Below are 10,570 nucleotides of genomic sequence, written 5' to 3' on the forward strand. Positions count from 1 at the left end.
CTACAACTTAGAGTTGCTACGACCCAAATTCTAAGACTTGATAAACAAATCTGTCTCACACAGAAAAGTCTATTAGAATAGATAAATCTGTCTCCCACAGAAATACCTACGAAGTTTTTGTTCTGTCTTTTGATAAATCAAGGTGAACATGAACTAATTGATACACCGGTATTATATTCCCTAATAACAACCTTGCAATATCGATCACCTCACAATAACTTAACTATATGGTAGTAGAACAAGTTATTGTGGAATCACAAATAATGAGACGAAGAGCTTTGTGATTACTTTTTATGTCTTACCTATCAGAGATAAATCTCGAGCAAATATTAGAGAAGATAGTACTCAATACGATGGAACAAAGTAAGATCAGAACACACAACTACATAGAAAATAGTTAGGTCTGGCTTCAGAATCCCAATGAAGTCTTTAAGTCGTTAACCTATAATGCTTTTAGGAAAACTAGGTTAAAGGAGAATCCACTTTAGTCGCCACTAGTATCACACATTAGGTGTGGGATTAGGTTTTCCAGTTTCTAGAGTTCTCTCTTATATATTCTTGAAATCAGGGTTTGCAATCAATGTTACCTTGGTCACGAAGCATTCAATATTCACCGTTAGATGAAACCTGATTTTAAGATTCAAGCTAATATCTTTCCACCATTAGATGGTATTTAGATTATTACACACAAATGAAATATAAGTTCATTTTAGATATGGGTAACCGTACCTAAACGTGTATATTGAGTTAGCTCACTAACAGTTAACCAAAGTTATCCATATGAACACTTTTCTCTTAACCTTGTTCATCTTAACACTTCTAGATCAATTGATAATCCGAGACATAACTGTAAGTAGACTAGAAATCAAGACTTATAGTTTTGATAACTAAACTTGACAAACAAGATTGAGATAGCAACGCTTGCGAGTTCGACCGAGCAGTGCTCTAACAATTATCTTCTCCAAAGTTCAATCGTATTACAACTTCGAAGTAATACTACGGTGATATGTTTTCCCCCTTAGTCAATACTTACATATTTTGCATAATAGGTGAAACCTATAGATATTGATTCACTACCGCTTACATAATGATTCATAAACCATATGTATATAGTGCGAAGCTACTAATTGATTCTCCCCCTTTTTTTGAATAAAAAATGGAAAATGTACGAAAACTATGGGATCGTAATTAGTTCAACCAAAAGGAATACATAGCAACTTTAATTTAGATGATATCACAGAGTATGAAATAATTAACGTCTCATCTAGGAGATTTAAGATACAAGCATTCACTTTATATTCCACATCCACTCTCTCCACAAAGATATAGCAATTAAGCACAAGTTCAGTTAAGAACTCTCCCCCATTTGATGTCATTCCCAAGAGAACAACATGAGTGACCTTACTTTAATGAAAAATAAGGATTTTGTCGGACATTAACAAATTACATGGATTTGTATCCTAAACATCGACATAAATTAATCTCAACGCCAGTTACGAACAAAGAGACAATTTTATTCGGTATGACTCAACATAAGAAAATCTTACGGAGTAGATAGTGTAGTAATTTCACAAGAGTGTGATCACGAATAGACCAATACTGCGAAAAATTCTCTCAAAGCTTGTTTTATTTTCAGTTCATAATACTTAATAGATTTGATTTTTGAGCATATATGAGATATCAGTTCAATTCACAAAAAATAAAGGACACATATATATTTCTCATAATACTTTGCAATACATTAAACCAATAATGATTATATACTGCAAGTTCATTTTTGAAAAACTCTAAAATTTAAGTAAATAACTCTAAAAATATGCATGATGAAAATCGTTGGAAATATCTTGTGTACTCACAATATTCGTTATACCGAACCCTAGTTATTCTTCTTGAACACAAGAATTCTCACAAGAAGTTTCCTAGTAACGCATCAGGTTATTTCTAATAGCCTCACCGTAGAATTCCTTCTCATTGTTGAAGAATTCGTTGATAATGGGATCATTCAGTTCTTCCAAGTCTCCAGAAATGTCAGTCAACTCACTAAGTTTTGTTCTCAGTTTACATAGGGTAGTTTTTGACTGATCCAACATGTGTTCATAGTGAGTTATTTTTATCCAAGGAAAAATTGATTTGAAATTTCAAACCATTCCTCTTAGATACAAAGTTCTTCAATGTAACCCTATAATCATTATCCTGATGATATATAGATAAAAGATAACTTGAGCTAGAACTTGTTTCTTCTCCAGACGATTTCTCCTTTCTGATCCTTGATGATTTGATTCCTTCACATAGGTAAACGTTAACATCTTATACTGTATCCTTTCTGGTGATACCTCTAGTTATAAGAGACATTAAATCGTATTTCCTCAAGAAGAAAAGAATAGGGAAGTAACCCTAAATAAGAGAACTGACCATCCTTAAGAGGGTTCGTGAACCAGTTCGACATTAGTATAACTTTGTCGTCCGTGATCCATGATACATAGATTTTGACAACCTTTTATATTTTTAATTATATTAATTATTAGATACTCATCCTCACGAAAATCATAGTTATGTCAACATAAAATTGAAACATATTCTTAGCTCAAATAAACAAAGTTTAGAGCACAAGAGTTAACAGTTCAAAAATTATAGACTTATAGATAGGCGAAGAAACAAAAATATGCGTTCTATATTTTGGTGTCGGCTCTTCAAGATCACCTACACCGATATCTCTATGAGATTAGGTGTTTTACGTGTAAAATTAGCAAACTTAAAAAGGTTCGAGTCAATTTGAGTAACCTTGTCATCACAAAGAGTATTGCGATGAGTTTTTGTGCAAGTCTCATTTTCTCAGGTTAAAATATTGAGGCTGCACTCATTACTACAGTTAAGTAGTGACGGGGTGAGTAGAAAACTAACCTCTTATGTCACTAGGTGACTTAACAAGGTTATTTGTGTATGTAGGAGACTTACCTTTCCTGGTTCTTCTTCTTCTTCTTCTTCTTCTTTGTTTGTCTTTCTTTAGCATTGAGGTTTCAGAACTTTTCTTCAATAACTGACTCATTCTCTGCATGTCATTATGAAGTTTAACAATTTTCTTGTTATTCTTCTAGAAATTCCAACATTTTTCTTGAACATGGTTCTTACTTACGCAAAAGAAGCAATGCAGATGGGGCTCATCTTTAGAAGATTTAGCTACATGTTTATCATAACGAACCATTTTCACTTTAGATGAACCGACAAGGATGAAACAAATGTTGGTGATTGAGGTCTTGCTGGTGAACCGAATACCATCAGTGTTACCAAAGGAATTTTTTACAAACAATATAGCTGAGATTTTGTCTAAGCTTCCTGAAAGCCTTTGTAGATCACACTTGAGAGTATCAATCTCATTATCTTTTACAGACATTGTTCTTATGAAATTTTCATTAAGTTTTTTCAACTCTAGATTTTTCACATGAAGAGATGATTCGAGTTTTTCCAAGTTTTTCTTCAAAAGAAGGTTTTCTCGGTGAATTACTTCACTTTTATTTAAGAATTCTAAAATCTCATTTTCTGACCGGAATCAGAGGTCGAATCATAATTAACTAATATTTCTGCACATGGGCCTGAATTTTCTGTCTGATTTTCAGAAGTAAGCTCATCAGGTTTATCGAGTGAAACTATGAGAGAATTATTTATTTGAAGAAAACTTCCATCTTGAATAATTAAATCATCTTGGGTCTCGGTTCAAGAGTCCGATTTCCAAGATTGTCTTTTCCTATTTAGCATATTTTTGACTTGCTGCTTGATCATAGATATATTTTCTTCATTGTAATCAACACAACATTCTTCAGCAGAAGACAAGCTTTCCTTCGAAAAAGTTACGCTTGCTTTGGTTGTGGCTTCAAGTGCAAAAGTGATATCTTTAGCCGTACTGTGCTCGTGATCAAAGAGTTTTAACTTCTCAACGAGACTATTTTTGGAAAGAGTTTCATGGTTATTTCCTTCCATGATGGCACGTTTCTTAGACTTGAATCTTGCTGGTAAAGATTGGAGAATTTTCATCACAATATCCTTTTGGGGAATAGTCTTCCCTAATGCATAACAAGTATTAAAAATTCTAGACACTTTTTGATTAAAAATATCAAACAAATCTTCATCAGACATACGAAGATTTTCCCGATCAGAATTTAGGTTTTGAAGCCTAGTTTCTTTCTATGAGGTATCTCATTCGAATACAATTTCTAAGATCTCCCAAGAATCTTTAGACTTAGTGCACAAGTCACATGGTGCTAAAGATCTTAGCTTATGGCGTGAATAATAGCATTTAATCCGTCAAAATTATGCTTTGCAACACTTATATTGGCTTCACTATATCCTGCCAAACATTTCTCAATAGTGTTTCCGTCTCTAAAAACTGTCAGGGGATTGCATCCTACAACCAAAAGTTTCCATGTCTCAAAGTCACGGGCTTGTAGAAAGGAACGCATATCAATTTTCCACCATAAGTAATTTGTGCCATCAAAGGCTGGCGGTATATTTATCGAGACTGCACTCCTATCTATAGAGTCATATTGCTTCAAACACAGACTTATTAGGTCTTTCACGTGTTTTCCTGCTCTGATACCAATTGAAAACGTGGGGGTACCAAAATACACCACCAACTTTTCCTTAGGCAACCTGTATGGACTAAACTCGAATACAATTCCGAGAGTTCAACTTAATGAATCTCAATCAAGAATTATATGAAGAGCTTATATCTCTTTATCTTACAATCAGAATGTAAAAAGAAACAAGTCTGTAAACCTGATTATACTGTGAGAGTACTTGGACGATTCCACGGATCAATATCCAAGAATCAATCAAGCCGTATCCAACAATTGCGATGGACTTACCTACTTGAATTGATTTAACGTACAACCTGTGATATTTCATTTATAAAGATAAACGATATAATGCGGAAAAGAAATAACACATACACCAAAAAGTTTGTTAACGAGGAAAGCGCAAATGCAAAAGAACCCCGAGACTAGTTCAGACATAAGCACCAAGCTATATTAAGCCGCTACAGACACTATCCTACTATCAGAACTTCAAAATGGAATGTAGTTGAGACCGAATTAATCCGTTACAGAAATTCAGTTACAGTTGCGCTCCTTATGCCTCTTGAATCCCACCAGGACTCTGCGCAATCCTACAAAAAGTACTTGTTTGAAATGCTCGTTGGAATTGATCCTCTACGGGATTGACATTATACGCTACAGAAGCCCCTGAAGTACTAAATGGAATAGGTATTAGTTTGGTAATGGTTGGAACAACAAACTCAGATTCGACAAGAATCTCATTTTTTGGTAGTACAAAGGGGGAATTGTCCCAAAAATTGGATAGGGGTCAAGACGCAGCCGGGCGCCGTCGGTTGACTCAAGTGCCCCTCGAACCCTTAGCTGATGTCCTTTACATCCTAAGAGTTGCTTCAACTTAATTGAAGACTTTAAACCAATTTGCCTCCCCACATATAAGCCTATATGTGATTTTTGTGCTGATCAAAGATCAAGGTGAGGTAGAAAATCGATTACAATAGAGAAAGTCTATTAAACCTCAAAATCCGATCTTATGACTTCCGAAGAGCAGCCTAGAATATTATTCACCTCACAAGTATAAACTTGTGGAATCACAAAGTCTGAGACGAAGAACCTTTGTGATCTGTATCTATCTTGTTTGTTGGATCAAGGCTCGACAATCAAAAAAAGATTAGGATACACAAACTATCAAGATAATGATAGTTGGACCTGGCTTCACGAATCCCCAGGTGAAGTGTTTTAGTCGCTAAACCCTATAAGAGCTTGAAGGTGAGGATGACTCTAGTTTACAACTAGGACACACAAGAATAGTGTCAGGGATTCAAAAAATCCCGGTTGTTTGAGGTTGTCCTTATATAGACTTTCAAGATCGAGGTTGCTTTAGATTTAAGCTAAGGTAGCTTTGGAATCAAGCAATAAATAATCACCGTTAGATGAAAACTAGATTAACATAGCAAAATATACACTCTAGTTAGGTTAGCCGAAACTAGCCAATTGAACAATAAGCTTAACCATTTTCTGTAACACTTTAAGACTTTAATCTTGAGTCACAAATGTGATGAATCATGTCTAGATAGTGTTTTTAGAGAGTTATTGAAATGCTGATTATCTCATATAATAAATTCTGATGCATCTGAAAATTTTCGACAGGGTAAGTAGTGTACCCTACCTGTTTGTGAATATTTTTGTCATGGTATGTGTACCGGGTATGTGTACCTTTAAGACAAAAACGAATTCAGGAACTCAAATATATTTTATGGTTTGTATACTGCGTATGTGTACCTTATCGATTTTGAAACCAATAGATCTTTTCCGGTTTGCATATTAGGTATGCATACCTTCCTGGTTCACGAGTCCACATATTTATTATGGTATGGATACCGGGTATGCGTACCAAAAAGTCGTTGCCGAAATATAACTACATCGGTAAGTATACATGATACATATACTTCGGCTCTAGACTTATAAAAATTCTCACAGTATGGAACTGGTATGCATAGTGTCATGTATCCAGATTTACCACAGTTCTATATCTTTCTAATAATCAATGTGAAGCATTCCCGAATAACATCACTGATGCATATCACTGTTCCGGGGTATTTTCAAATGATTAAATCTTGAATCATAATTAAGTCATAAACAATAAATTGCCTTTAATCAAATTCATCAAGTATGAACAAATGTTCTTAAACTTAGCATATTTCGAGAACGATATTCGAGAAAAACTTGGCTCGAAATTTCTGTTACGCATGTACTGTCTAATTTAATCATGTGATAATGTCTCATAGATAGAAAGGTGAAAACTTGAGAAATGGGTGGTTCAGTCTTCACTTACCTTTTGTTGAAGAAGTTCTCCAGAGCTCCTGTTGATCTTCGCCTTCAGACGGTAGAACACAGTGATATCCGATACTCAATTACACACTTCTATCCTAATCCGAGACTTGACTAAATGTAGAGTAGAAATTAAGATATATTTTTGACAACTAAATTTGACAACAAGATTGAGATAACACCACTTGTGAGTTCGACCGAGCAATGCTCTAACAAGACACATTTTTGTGTCTGATTTGATCTCGATTGTCTATATTGTTAGTGCTCGATTTTGTACTTATTTTGCTTTTTGTGTCTTTGTAGGTGTTTTTGGAGAAATCATTCTTACAAAAACAAATGTGTTTTTGCTGATCCGACGGCTCTACATCGTTTGTTTTCTGTGATCGACGGTCGTCATTTGCTCTCATTTGCTTTCAGAGTGGAAAGACAAATCGTGGTTCAGAATCAACCCACGTTTAGCGCCCACATCCAACCGCTCAGATCACCCCATCCATTATTATCCAAGCGTTAATTCCAATAATATCAGCGTTAATTTAGGCATCAATCTCTCACTCTTCCATTTCGAAACCCTCCCCTAATCTTCTCTTCTTACCTTTCTCCTCTGATTTAAGGAAACAAAAACCATTTTCCTTCGACACCCACTAATAATTTCCTCATATGTTACATGCAGCAACATCCCTACATAAACCCTAGACGAGGTCATCATCTCACCATGTTTCAGTCGCATCGATTTGGTAGATCATCAGAGGAATTACACGGTCAGTTATTTTTCTAGTGAATTCTTTCAATGATAGTTTGATTTTTCAATTCAAGTTCCTAATAATTTTATTGTAGGTTTCGATTTTTCAATTCAAGTTCCTAAACATCTTAGGTGAGTCAAATTTGTTTATGACTGTTTTCAGTTGATTTATTTTGGGTTTTTGGACTTTGGTAATTCAATTGTGTTTATGATTGTATTTGATTGATTTTAACTTTGTTGACTTAGTCGGATGCAATGGGGTAAATGACCCAAGAGTTAAGTTATCCTGCATCTATAATAATGATTTGTTAGTAACATTCCAGATCATTTATTTTTCCGCAGCTGCCTTCAAGTTCAACACGTATTTGGTTTGGTTGCGGTTTTGTTTATTTGGGATTTGTTACCTGTTTTGTTATAGGTTGTAAAGGATATAGTACCAATGCCTGCAAGTTTCAATCAAGATGGGTGTTTTATTGCAGTATAAGTTGCAACACATGCCTTCATATACAGATGAGTTGAATATTACTGGATTCAGGATCCATAACAGACAAAGAGAGTTCATCTGTGCAGATCCAAGATGCAGCCATCATGCAGGTATGTATAATGTTCATTAAGCTTCTGAAAAAGAAATTTTGAACGGTTTGGTTCTTCTTAGTTATATCATGGAGTATTTAATGTTGGACAATTTGAATGAATGTTTTCTAAATCCCTTTGCAAGTAAGTTATGGAGGTATCTTCAACTACCTAGTCGGTTTAGGTTCTTATGAACTCCTTTGCCGAGTTTATTTTGTTATTTTCTTCTGATAAGACTTCAGTTACATAAAGTACAGTACTTTAGGAATTTGAAATAGTGGCAAAAGTTGCTTTGGATTATGTATGCATTTAGGTGGATCTCTTTGCCTACTCTTGACATGATGGTTTTTTATTTTGGTCCACGTAGTATTTTTGGTACCCAATTTGGTGGGTATGAGCTAATTTGGTGGGGTGACCTATGTAGAGGGAAGAAGAATAGGTCCTTATACTCCTATTACCAAGCTAAACTTTAATTTTTGATTATCTGGAAATAATTCAAACAATCAGGAGGTGGTGCTGTTCCTATGATCATACTTGATGTGGTTAGTTGATTCTTAATCCGATTAGAGACTTAATTAGTTATATGCTTATTTTTGATGAATTAAAAAATTGAAGGAACTGAAAAGGAGTACACTATTATTGTGTGAATAAAAAAATTTAAGTATCATACAAGTGATTGAAATGCGACAACTGTGTTCAAGATTCATCATTCCATAGGTGATGGATATTCATTCATGGGTGCGCTGTTCAACCGTTTACAAAGAGATGATAACCTTCTCTATGCAATCTGATGATTACATGAATAAGAAGAATGTTTTGGAGCTTCATCTGTTTTGAAGTGTATAAGTTTTTTCCTACAGAGGATTTTCAAGAGTCGTGTTGATAAATCATGTTAATCCTATCATGTCAGGTAGAGAAGGAATAACAACAGTGTTGATAAACCAAGAGACAATGGGATAGTTATTCATACCTTGCATCTCAGGTAACTTAAAATAAGTCTCTAGAAAAAATAATTCTCTGTGCTATATTCATATGCAATGATTTAATGGCAAGCATGTGCCGGTACAGTTATCAACAGGTTCCAGACTAAAACATGAGCACTTTGTCGAGTTGCGGGGGTACTGTTTGGATGCCAATAATCGTATTCTTGCTTATCAGTATGTAACGATGGGTACAGTACATGACAGGATAATCAACTCGGATTTTGTACGCTAAAGTCTTTCCAATATATCGTCGTTGGCGAACTGTGCTTAGCATTTTCCTTGCAGTTACTAAGATGCATGGAAATTGAGCCTCATTATACTCGCTTTGTGCCACAAATTTGTCCAAAGGACCACCGCAAATTGTAGGTTGTTCACTTGAAAGTTTGGAATGGGACCATTTTGTGGTATCTGGAGAGTGCGGTTCTCCAGCTTGATACTGACAATGTACCCCCTGATTATGGAAGCATCAATTAAATGCCCAGAATACCCTTCAAATATTTTGAGTTTTGCAGGCTTTTACTTGATCCGAGTTAAGGTTATTTTTCTTGACAGGTAGGAAAGGAGTGCAAGGGGCAGAATCTGGTCCAGTTCTCAGTTGGCCCCAACGAGTCAAAATTGCATTTGGTGCTGCGAGAGGTCTTGAGTACCTCCTGAAAGTTTCCAACCTTCTATAGTTCATCAGGATAGTTCTAAATGTAATTTCAAGCCGTTCTCAGAGGATTGAGACTCACTTTGTAATTCTATGTGGACTATGGTAAATGATAATCATCATGATTAAGTTGGTTATTAGTTGAGTTATGGGAGATGGGTTTTTTTCATTTGTCAGTAAGGGTCATATGTGGTTAGCTGGATGGGCTCAACCAAGAGGCGTTAAAAAAAAATTGTTTCACGACATCAAGTTCATTCTAGCCATAAGTGTTGACGAGGGTAAGTACATGCATGAAAAATGTTGCTATTCTGGCTTAAGTCACAAGATTCCAATATGAAGTTAGCGTATGAGCTACGATTTTTTTTTTAAATCATGATAATTATATATTTTCTGTTTGGATTTGTTTGTTTGTTTGATGTCATGTCAGTGGATCAGGTTCATGAAAATCATCCAATGAATAAAAATTGGATTATGTGATCAAATTGATGTCCGAGCAAAAAGAGAGAATTCGAAACTTATTGGTAGGGTTTTAGAGTAGTTTTTACTTCGTACTGACAGGGCATGTTTTTCGCGTATCCTTGCAAATAGGTGAATAGGTAATTTGGTTCTGTATGTCTTAAGATTTTGAAAAATTTACCCAGATGAAATCTCAGTTCAGTGTTATCCATGCGCCAGAAGTAGAAAGAAAAATGGGTTGAAGATGAGGTGTTCGAATCGATAATATACCTAACCCAACTGAAGCAAATTAAGA

General features: G+C 35.1%; 1 long non-coding RNA gene across 1 annotated transcript; it reads left to right on the forward strand.

Moving 5' to 3' along the window:
* The first annotated feature begins 7,421 nt into the window (after positions 1-7,421).
* On the forward strand, positions 7,422-10,189 carry LOC113357686. Its single transcript, XR_003363826.1, has 5 exons — positions 7,422-7,633; positions 7,710-7,746; positions 8,033-8,208; positions 9,098-9,169; positions 9,256-10,189. It is a non-coding gene; the product is annotated as an uncharacterized LOC113357686 (long non-coding RNA).
* The last annotated feature ends 381 nt before the right edge of the window (positions 10,190-10,570 follow it).

The sequence above is a fragment of the Papaver somniferum genome, chromosome 3 (genome assembly GCF_003573695.1).
Source record: "Papaver somniferum cultivar HN1 chromosome 3, ASM357369v1, whole genome shotgun sequence".
NCBI classification, from domain to species: domain Eukaryota; kingdom Viridiplantae; phylum Streptophyta; class Magnoliopsida; order Ranunculales; family Papaveraceae; genus Papaver; species Papaver somniferum.